We start from the raw sequence: 10891 nt of genomic DNA on the forward strand, positions 1-10891 counted from the left end.
TAGTGCGGGAGGAGCCTGGTGCTGGGGGTGCTCTGTGCTGCTGCCCACCAGCCCGTGCTTCTGGGATGCTTTGGTGCCCCTGACTCCCAGCCCGCAGCCTCTGCTTGTCTTGTGTTGCCCTCACTCCTGACCTGCAGCCTTGTCCCCATGGAAAAGATCAGTCCCAAATGTGACTCAGGTGGGTGAACAGGTGATCCAGGGCTGCGTTTGGTGGGGGAGTGGGGCAACGCGTCCCTTAAGTGCACGGTGGCATGCGGTTGTGTCCCTCACTGGTGCTGTGTGGGCTGGGGATGTGGTCCCACTGTTCCTGAAAGCAACGGGTTGCACCTGCTGGGCTGCAGAGGCCCCGGGGCGAGGGCAGCAGGGAGGGAGCCCGAGTCTGCAGTGGGCAGCCTGCCCCTGCCCTGCACACAGGATTGTGGGCACGGGTTTCTGCTGCTCCTTGGGAATGCGCACAGCTGTGAGGAGCCCCCCACCCAGTCTGAGCCCGCAGCAGGCAGGCAGTGGGTGGGGGGAGCTGGGCTTTGGTCTGCTGCAGCAGCCGCTGTCTCCTGCCGGGCAGCGTGGACACGGGTCCCTGGCCCCATAGTGCTGGCAGCTGGGGGCCCTCTCTGGTAGAGCTGGGGGCCAGGAGGTTGGGCGGAGTGGGGAGTTGAGGGGCTTTTCATTTTAATCAGGCATTTTGGTGTTTTTATTTGAGAATTAGTGGGGTTATTTATCAGAGATTTTGCTTTTTTTTTAATCTGGGAAAAGCAGGATGCCTCGTCGTTAGAGCAGCACGTGGGAGCCAGGGCCTGCAGCGTTATCAGGCGTGGGGTGGACACGCGGTTCCCGGTGTCAGTCAGAGCCCGGTGGGTGGCGGGCACGCTCCGCAGCAGCACCCGGGCTCCGGCGCTGCCGTGCGCTCTGGACACGAGGGGCAGCTCTGAGCCGGCACGTGTGGGGCCGTCTGCAAGGCTGGCTCGGGGCAGAGCAGACCGGGGTGCTGTGCGCGGCCCTCGGGGCTGTCAGGCAGCCGCTTGCCCAGCGGAGGCATCAGCGCTGCAGGCGGGATCCCCCATGGCCACGTGCGGGGCACGGGGGGGCGGGCGGGTGTTTCGTGCGCGGTGCCGCAGCTCGGCCCCTTCCTCCTCGAGCTGGTGCTGGCGGGACGCTGCTCCGCCCCGCTCCGCTTGGCCCTGGGCGCGGTGCTCGCCCCCCGCACAGAGTCGGAGCCGCCGCTCTCCTGGGGCGCCTGGTGCGGCCACGCCTCGCCCGGCCTCGTTGCGCGGCGGGGCAGCGCGGTGCGGGCGGGCAGGCCCCGGCGTCGGACGGACCCGGGGGAGGGGGTGGAAATGTGCCCGTGAGCAGTGGTGTGGAGCTGTGTGAGCACCGGGGGGTTTTCATGTTGCCTGTTTTGTGTGGGGGGCTTGGGAGACATTTTTTGTGGCAGTGTGATGATCTTTTTGGTCAGAAGTTGGTCATTTAGTGTGGCGATTTGGAGGTGTTTTGTGGAAATGTGTGAAATATGGTGGTATTGGGAGAATTGTGTGAGGAGCTGGGACCTTCATTTGGAAATTGTGGAAATGTGATTGGGGGGAATTTGGTCATTGTGTGCGGTGATATAGTGCCTTGTTTGGAAATACTGCTATTTTGTGTGGAAACGTCATGGTTTGGGAACCTTGTGGAAATGTGTTGATTTTGTGTGGAAGTGGTGTGATAATTTTAGGGTGATTTGGGAACTGTTTGTGCAACTGGTGTGTTGTGGGACCTGTGGCAAATTGTATGGGGATTGGTTCACTGTATGGAAATATGGCTGTGTTGTGTGAGGGAAATGGTCTGGGGATTTGGAAACCCTTTTTGTGGGCTCGTGTGTGGGCTTGTGGTGGTTTGCGTGTGGAAAACCAGACATCCTTTGTGGTGAGTTGGAGGCGTTTTTGTGGCAATGTTTGGAGATATTCTGTTGGGAGAGGTCTGTGGGGATTTGGGACGTTTATTGGGGGAGTGTGTGGAAGTGTTAAAATGTTGTGAGAAACTGGTGATGGTGTGTGGTACTAAAGGACGTTGTTTCTTGGAAAATGTGATTTTTGTGTGGAAAACTAGTGATTTAGGAACTCTGTGGAGATGTCTGTGGAAATGTGGTGATTATGGCAGTGAGAAGTGGTGTGGTAGTTTTAGGGTAATTTGGGAACTGTTTGTGCAACTGATGTTCGTGGGAGCTGTGGAAATGTGCGTGCATGGGAATATGGTTGTGTTGTGTGGGGGAAACGGTGTGGGGATTTGGAAACCTTTTTTGAGGGCATGTGGCGACTTTTGTGTGGAAAACAGTTTGTTCTGTGTGGTGATTTGAGAACCCCCTTTTTATCTGGAAGTGCTGATTTTGTTTGGTGGGAGGCGAGTCATTTTGTGGTAATTTGGTGATGCGTTGGTGGAAAGGTGTGGGGAAACGTGGTATTGGGAGAATTCTGTGGGGACTGGGGAGCGTGTCTGTGGAAATGTGCTTTTTTGTGGAAGATGTGATGGTATGTGGTGAAAAAGGATTTGTTTTGGAAATGTGATTTTTTTTTTTTGCGTGGAAAACGTGATCTGGCAGGTGTATGTGGAAATGTGAGTGGAAATATCTGGTGATCTTTTTGTGTGTGTGGAAAATGGTCTGGTAATTTTAGGGTGATTTAGGAACCATTTTTGTGGAACTTGTGTGTTGTGGGACGTGTGGAATAGTTTGTGGTGACTGGGTAAGTGTGGAAATATGCTTGTGTTGTGTGAGGGAAATGGTAGGCAGGGGTTGGAAAAATTTTTGTGGGCATGTGTGCGCCTGTGTTTGGACACGTGGTGGTTTCCATGTCGAAAACTGGCCCTGATTTGAAAACCCTTTTTCTGGCAGTGTGGTAGGGTGTTGGGTTTTTTTGAGTGGGAGGTTGGTTATTTTGTGTGGTGATATGGAAGTTTTTTTGTAGAAAAGTTTGGGGAAATATGGTGGTTTTGGGAGAGTTCTGTGGTGCTTTGGGAACTCTTTACTGGAAATGTTTGGAAATGTGATTTTTGTTGTGGAATTTAGGACCTAGAGGTATATAGGACATTTGTTTGGAACTATAGGGGTTTTGCGTGGAAATATGGTGATTTAATTTTTAGAAAATGGTGTGGTAACTTTAGGGTGATTTGGGAACTGTTTTGTGCGACCTGTGGAAAATTGTGTGGCGGTGGGGTAAGCATATGGAAATATGGGTATGTTGTATGAGGGAAAATGCATGGTGATTTGGAAACCTTTTTTGTAGTAGTGTGTGTAGAAAAGTGTGATTTTGTGTGTGTGTGTGTGGTCATTTGATAAGTCTGAATGGGAATGTGCCGGGCTGGCCCACGGGGGTCATTTCATCTACTGCGGTGCGTTTAATGGTGTGTGTCTTCTCACTCTAATGAAACGGTCTAACGTGGTTCTTTCCTTTCTTTCCAACTGCTCCTTGTGCACCTGTTCATGGAAGCAGTGTCAGCGAGGAGCTGCAGCATGAAAGAAGTGGGACTTGGAAATATCCAAGGCACCACGGGTAACAGGTGAGTACGAGTTTCTGCCTTAAACACTCTCATGGGGCAAAATGCACCCGCAGCTGCTTAGGCTTCTGCCTGGAGGCACATCATCTGTGTGTCGTGCTCCTATGATAACACCTCCAGTGACTGCAGCTCTTGCCTCTAACTGCTGGTAGCACCCTTCAAAAGCAATGACCTGCCCCTTGGCTCACAGGATCCCAGTGGCCCAGACCCCACAGCCTTTGTATTCTCCCTTCCTGTGCCAGGATGAGGTGTTGAGCACTTTGATGTCTGCAGGCTTCAGCACTTGTTAGCCACTGAACCTTATGTGCCCAATATCCAGGCCCTGTGACCTTGTCCTACCTGACAGCCTCTGTCAGCCTCTCCTAGTCTCATCCTTCCTTGGAAGGCTTCCCATGAAATCCCTTGTCCTGTCCCAGTCTGCAGCAGGCCTGCACCACATTTTTCAACTTCCTTTCGAGAGTTGTAGGGGAAGTGGGGAGAATACTCCTTTGCCCCCCGCTCTTTGCTTCTCTCAGCTTTAAGGTGTTTTTCTGTTTGTTTCCTTGTCCCTCCTCCTCTGGCTGTGCAGTGGTAGCATTGTCTCCTGTATATGGTGGACATTGGTGTCAGCCAGGGGCAGGCAAGTATTTGGACTTGTGGCCCACACAGGCAGTTTTGGGGAGTTGCAGCAGGGCAGTCAACACCCCCCTCCACCCGAGCCCCAAATGTGCCAAGCTTGTGGGCTCTACGGCTCATCCCTGCCACTACCAACAGTGGACAATCCCAGTTCCAATCCCAGCCTGCCCCACGCCTGCTCTGGACTCACCTCAGCCAGAGTGGACCAGTCACAACCTGCGTGCACAGCTCCAACCCTCGCCCGCATTGCTCCTGCTCCAGACCGCCCACCCACATTGAGTACTGGCAGCAGTCGGGCAGAAGCTGCTGCTTGGCATGAGAGAAAAATGGCCCCTCCCTCTTACAGTGACTAGGCTGTTCTTGCTACAGCTACCTGGAGCCTGCACCCAGGTTGCCCTGCTGAGCCTCTGCCACCATCACTGCTGGGGCAGCAGCGGCAGTGCAGAGGAGATGCAGGGCAGCACGGGTGCAAGCTATGAGCGGCTGCAGCAAAAAAGGACCCAGCAGCAGGGGAGGAACAGTTTTTCTTTTTCATCGAGCAGCAGCTTCTGCTCAACTGCTGCTGCTGGTGCCATTGGTCAGCGTGGGTGGGTGAGTCCAGAGCAGGGTCGGGGCTGTGCATGCGGGTCTGGCTGGTCTCCTCCACTGGGCTAAGTCCAGAGCTGGGGCGGGGTGGGGCGGGATCGGGGCTGTGCGTGGGGGAACTGCCAGTAGCACGGTGCTGGGACCAGTGGCAGTGACAGCTGGAAGGAGCCACTGCTGTCCAGGCTGCCTAGAAGGGCAGTCCAGCCACAGCCCTGCCGCATTCGCAGGGATGGCACGATGTGCCACGGGCTGGACGGTGCCCGAGCCAGGCGGGACCGAGGAACAGACAATGTCTCTCCCCATGCTGGATCTGGCCTGTGGGCAGTATTTTGTGCGTGCAGATGCACATGTTACACCCAGGATGGCTCTGGAGAAGTAGAAGATAAGCTGGAGCAAGTTCCTTCAAAAAATGTACACCAGTCTATTGGGATATTAGTAGTCAGGCACTTTTGCTGACAGCAGCTACATAAAGCAAAGAATACATAGGCATACACGGTACCGGGTGGGAAGGTGCCACGGCCCCTTGCAGTCCATCCTCCAGGTTTGAGGGCGGTTCCAGAATCCCGCATCTCTACCTTTGTGCAGGGGTTTTATAGAGTTCAGGTTGAAATTTCTGTATTCCACCCTGTTTGTCTGAGGTAAGGAGCGCTTGGCCAATAGAGCGGAGAGCAGGGAAACTGAGGCGAGGCCTGGGACTGTTCGTCTTTCCGGAGGTCACCTCATTAGCATTGCACATGATTACTGACCTATACATCTCAACTCCCTCAAGACTTCTCTCACATGCTACTCATGGTGTTTCAGACTGAACAGCTTCTGGGATCAGAGTATTGGGAGAGAGGAGTAATGTAGCGTAGCAGAAGAAGGGTGAGGAGCGTTCAGGACTCCCTAAGAATCCTCACCTTAGACTCGAGCAGACACTCGGTACTTTAGCAACGACGGAATATGGTTCTGCATCGAGGGGCCTCGTTTGTCCACTAAGTATAATCATTCCAGATAAAAATTGCCAGATAGTTTTTCTGAGAGTATGAGTTGGGGTGGAATAGTTTGTTTTGTTTTGTTTTGTTTTTTTACCTTTTAGCCAGTAGCATTTCAGCCTGGATTTCCTTGGCTGATCTCAGCATATCCAGTGTCCCATTTGTGGCTCTTGTTGCTCAGCCCTGAAATCGCTTGGAGTTTGAGATGACTTTTCTTTATACAGTTTCAGCTGTGTGTGATGGACGTAGAGGGTGTTTGTAATCAGTCATGTACGTTATGGAGAACCAGGTACTGTTTAATCTTTTGACAGACAAGCCTACAGTTCTGTTATGGTGAGGACAGTTTTGCAGGTTAAGAGACAACATTCTAGGTAAGTAGCCATTCCTTTACTTATTACCAGGGATCCTGCTTTTCTCAGAAGAAAAAACAAATCACAAAATCTCTGATTAGCCCCCCAAATCCACCTTTTTTCATGATCAAAAGGAAATGCCACTATATATATATATATATATATATATATATATATATATATATATATATATAGGGATTGGTTGAACACTGTTTTATTGATATGTTTCCAATGTTAAAGCCACTTGGAATCTTACCAGTGCACAACCTCGTGGCCATTCCTGTACTCGTCACTCCCCACCCATGGCCCCCTAGCCTGCCAGCGCCCCTCAGTTGCCAAGCACGGTCCCTTGGGCCCTGGCAGTGCCTCCGAGTTCGCACCCACAGCCGCATGCTGCACCCCAGTTGCCAGGGTTACTGGATCGGGGTCCTGGATGTGTCAGGCGGCCGCTGCTGTGGCCTGAGGGGGGAGCGGAGCACAGCTCCCGCTTTCATGGATGGCACAGCCTGAGTAGAGCCTGTGGGGGGTGCGTGCGTGCTATCTGCTATGGGCTTGGGCACTTCACTCTGTTGCCCTTCCCCTGGGGTTTCTGGAGCCCAGTGGGCAGGACCCAGCGTGGAAGTAGAGAGCAGGGATGGGCAGGGAAGATTGGTGCTGCCCCTGCAAGTCCCACGCTATCATGATGAGGCACCCTGTGCCTACCCAGCAGCAGCAAGGGGAAGAACTCTGTGCTGCCACCCCCGGTGCTGTCTGGCGGGCAGGGGGCAACTTGCTGTGGTAGTGTAGGGGTCACGGTGGTGGCACTGAGCTTCTGTGCCCTATATTGCCCTCCTGTGCCAGCTCTCACCCACTGGGCCACAGAGGCTTTGCAGCGGTCAGCAGGGTTGGAAGACCAAGCCTGCAATGGGCAACCTGCCCCCAATGTGCACAAATCGGAGGCGTGTGCACCCCATCCCCCCAGGAGTGTGTGCAGTGGCAGGCAGTCAAGCCCTCTGCCCACTCCTCACCTAAGCCCTGTAGCTGTGTATTGCAGCCCCAGGCCCCATGCACGGGCACAGCTGGGCAGAAGCCCCAGCCCTGCCCAAGTCCCTCACTCCCTATTTATGGGGGCCTCAATTCACTACCTCCCGCTGCACCTGACTTCCCTGTGGGGACCCAATCTCCAGGCTGTGGGCAGGTGTGTACATGCTCACACGCGCATAGCAACCCTTTGTGACCCCTCCTTCTATTCCCCCGAGAGCCTTGCAGGATGAAACTCTGGCAGCCTGCAAGGAGAAACCCACCGGTGGTCATACTGTTCCCCTTTAAAGGAGAAAATCTGGATTTCTCTCATCTAAAAGAGAAAATCTGGGGGGGCTGGGTGTCGGCAAATAAAAACCTAGGATTCCGGACTAGCCCAGGGATTGACACGACACCTCGTTCGATGAGTGACAGAAAGGCTTTATTTACTACAAGTATTTAAGATCAAGTCAAGTGATTCCAAACCAAATCAAAGTCCAGTAATTAGCTATAAGGTGATGATTTCTTGCCAAACAGGCGGTCTGTTTCTCTTCAACTTCTTGAGTAAGTTGGGCGCATCAGCAAGCCGTGTCAGAGAGGTTTTTCACTCCTGAAACGCGCGTGTGCTGCTTTACTGCTTTTTTTATACCCTTAGTTTAGCATGTGTAAATCAAGACAGAGTCCCAAACAGTAATTGACAGGAAAAACCTGCTGATTACTGGTGATCAGAAATTTCTAATTTGAACGAGTTACCTTCTTCAGTAACAAGAGGTTATCCAGTTTGGAACATATTGAGAAACTGATTAACCGCTAGGAAAAACGTACTAAATCAGGAGGAGACATCTATTACATATGGAGAACGTCTTTCGGCACATAAACATGAGTTAGTCGCAAAAGAAATATTTATCATACTAATTAATCAAGGATAGACATTTCATACGGTTACGCACCAGACAACTAAGAGTCTGCGTGAAATCATCCTGAATATAGCCAGATAAGGTGGAAGAAATGCTTCATAATTCCTTCTCAGATGGCCTAGCCATGAAATCGCATCGTCTTGCATTATGCAGTTAGCATTATTATTCTGTATTTTAACTTTTGTGAGTAGGGCTAAGCTTAGCATGGTTTTCAGAGTCATTTGGGGGGGGGGGTCCTTAAGGTGACAAACTGGGTTTTACTGCGTTTTTCCTTGGCGAATGGAAACCCTGGGTCCCTGCCAATTACCCTTTTTGTATGTAAAGTGAAGACACAATGACATTTCCCAGTGACGCTCCAGTCCCTCTGAGCCGGTCCTCCAAACTGGATAAAGCAGCTAGAGACAGGGCTATAATATGCACTTTTATAGATCACACCTCGAGGCATAAGAATAAACCCTTTGTGCTATGCCCACCTAGTGACTTGTCACACCACAATACAGTTTGTCAAGTCTACCAGCTGGGGAGATGCAGGAGGGAGGAAGAGGCTAACAGCAGGTTGTCTCCACTTTGCAAAGGTCTTTGTAGTTTCCCTTTGTTTAAACCTAATTTTTACGTGGGCTTTTCAAACCGATAGTCTGACGGGTGTCACGCAGACTTGTTTTGCTGAAACTTTGGGAATGAGACTGAACCCATTTTTCTGTGCACTTGGGACATGTCGATGACTGGGGCCTGTGTCCCTGGGAAAATTCCAACTCTGGAAGGGAGGAACACTGCTCCTCTCTTTCCTTGCCTGCCTGGGAATGCTCCTTGCCTTGTGTTTGTTAAACTCTGCCATTTAGACCTATTTTAACTTGTAACAGGGTCACAAAACCAAACGCCAGTTGCTGCTCATAGCCGCTGTTTCCCACCGTTCCAGAAAGCAGCTACTCGCTCTTGGTCTTGTCTGGTATTAAAGTCTTGAGAAACAGATTCTTATTCCACTCTCTTTGGCCGTTCCTTGGGATGTAAGTGTAGGCTCATGGCTTATTCATTGTATGCCAGCTTAAGTACGTGTCATTTGTAATTTAGGCTTCTGGTAGGTCCGTCGTCTGCAATAGTCAGTGTGGTCTGTCAGGCCCTGACCATATCCTCAGCCTACACAGGGGGGAATCTGCCTGCAGCCTTCCTTCCCCTTTCCCATCACCACCTTCTTAACCTCCCTGCCTCTTTACTTGTTCCTCATTTCAGGAGCTGTTGTGTCCCAGTGCTTCTGTTCCCTGGTGCTTCCCCTGGGTACCCACCCTGTCTCCTATATGTGCTGGAGGACTGGTTTAAGGAGATGCACGGAGGTGCCCGCAGAAGTCCTGTGTGGTCATGGGTTTACAATGAAGACTTGCAGCTGTGTGTTGCCATTCATGGGGTGTGCCATGTGTGAGCTGCAGCTGTCAGAGGAATGCTTTGGAGGAATGTCGCTCATGAAGGGAAGCAAAATTGTTCTGCTCCCCCCACTGAGCTTTACAGGGTGATACCTGTGAGACATCACATCCCCTGTCCAAACCTGAGCCATCTGAGCAGGGGAAGTGGCATGGCAGAGGGGCCAAGATACCTGGGTGACAGCCCAGAGTGCGAGTTGAAGGCTGCAATGGAAGCGCTCAGAGTGTGGCCTGTCAGATTCCAACAAAATCTGTCAAGAATTGCATGTACCTTATCACAAGGACACGAAAAAGAAAAGCAGGGCCCATGGTAGAGTCTTACTGCATTGGTCAGTGATTGGGGGTGAGGAGGCTACATGTCCTTCCTTCACTGCTTGTCTGTTGACTGTCAGTGTTAAAGGGCCAGGGTTGGGGGCAGGGGCATTCTTGGCTTCTTGGCCAAGTGCCTGGGGGAAGAGGTAGGAGGGAGGGAAGGTTCAGGGGGTCAGAGGTCAAAGTTGGGTGAGGGTTCAGCAACCCCAGACTGCCCAGGTCTCCCCCTGCCTCCCCCAGGGCTGGGCTAGCCGCCGCTGGCAGTGACCCTGCCTGGAGCAGTTGGCAGGCCCTTGTAAGCAGCCTGCACTGCTTGGGAAATGTGGGCTGTGACACCTTGGTTTTCTGGACTGTGGTAAGAAAGCAAACAGCCTTGTAGTACAGGCTTCAATTGTGGGACTGCACCCTGTTTTTGAGACACCCCCCCCCCCCCCCCCCCCCAGGAGCTTATTTCTTGTATGTCCATGCAGGATAGTTTGGGGGAGGGGGGAGGGAATGGAAGGAAGAGGCATGGATGAGACCTGCATCTTTCATTCAGCAAATTTCAGTAAGTAATGTTAGTACTACAAACATTATGCCTGTTCTGATACTTACTATTATTTGTTTTCCCATGTACTTTGCCAACAAAGAATCTGGCAGGTCCCAGTAAGGAAAGGAAGTTTCCAAACAGGTGACAGAAGAAAGAAACAAAATGATTTAAGTATGCAGGTGATGTTGTTGTTGTGAAGGTCCAGGAACCATGGGGGAGGCAAGAAATTTTGTGATGTCTTGTGTGGCACTAACAGCATGGTTTGGACGGACAGAAGCAAGGTTTTAGGCATCACAGTCCCTTTTTTCAGTCCTTCCTTCCCAGCATCCTGAGGAAAGGTACTGTCATACCCCAAAGGTTGCCTGTGTCTATGCCCATCTTACAGTTGGCCTGGTAAAACAGGGGTCAAAAAACCTATGGCCTGCGGTCTGGATCCAACCTGTGAAGAAAACTGGTTCTAACCTGTAGCAGTTCAACCAAGGAGCAGCACACTCCAATCGTGACAGCAGCAGGGACATCCCCAGCGGCCTGTTGCCACTGCGTTGTTTGTTCTTTGTGCTGCAGCAGAAGCAGCCTCCCCAGGGTCTCGGCCCCTGCCTTTTTCTTTTGAGTCCTTTCACAGCCTGTGGAGATTGCTGGGGAGCAACCTGTCACGTCAGCAACGGTGCACAAT

The 10891-nt window shown here is 51.9% G+C and overlaps 1 long non-coding RNA gene across 2 annotated transcripts; it reads left to right on the forward strand.

Annotated features, from left to right (window-relative positions):
• The first annotated feature begins 1073 nt into the window (after positions 1-1073).
• LOC132251464 (uncharacterized) lies at positions 1074-8934 on the forward strand. 2 transcript variants are annotated; one of them, XR_009463598.1, is made up of 2 exons: positions 1074-3528; positions 5924-8934. It is a non-coding gene; the product is annotated as an uncharacterized LOC132251464 (long non-coding RNA). The 2 variants fall into 2 exon arrangements; XR_009463597.1 differs by having other exon boundaries at positions 6011-8934.
• Positions 8935-10891: the final 1957 nt, after the last annotated feature.

This window comes from Alligator mississippiensis, chromosome 7, assembly GCF_030867095.1.
Source record: "Alligator mississippiensis isolate rAllMis1 chromosome 7, rAllMis1, whole genome shotgun sequence".
NCBI lineage: Eukaryota > Metazoa > Chordata > Crocodylia > Alligatoridae > Alligator > Alligator mississippiensis.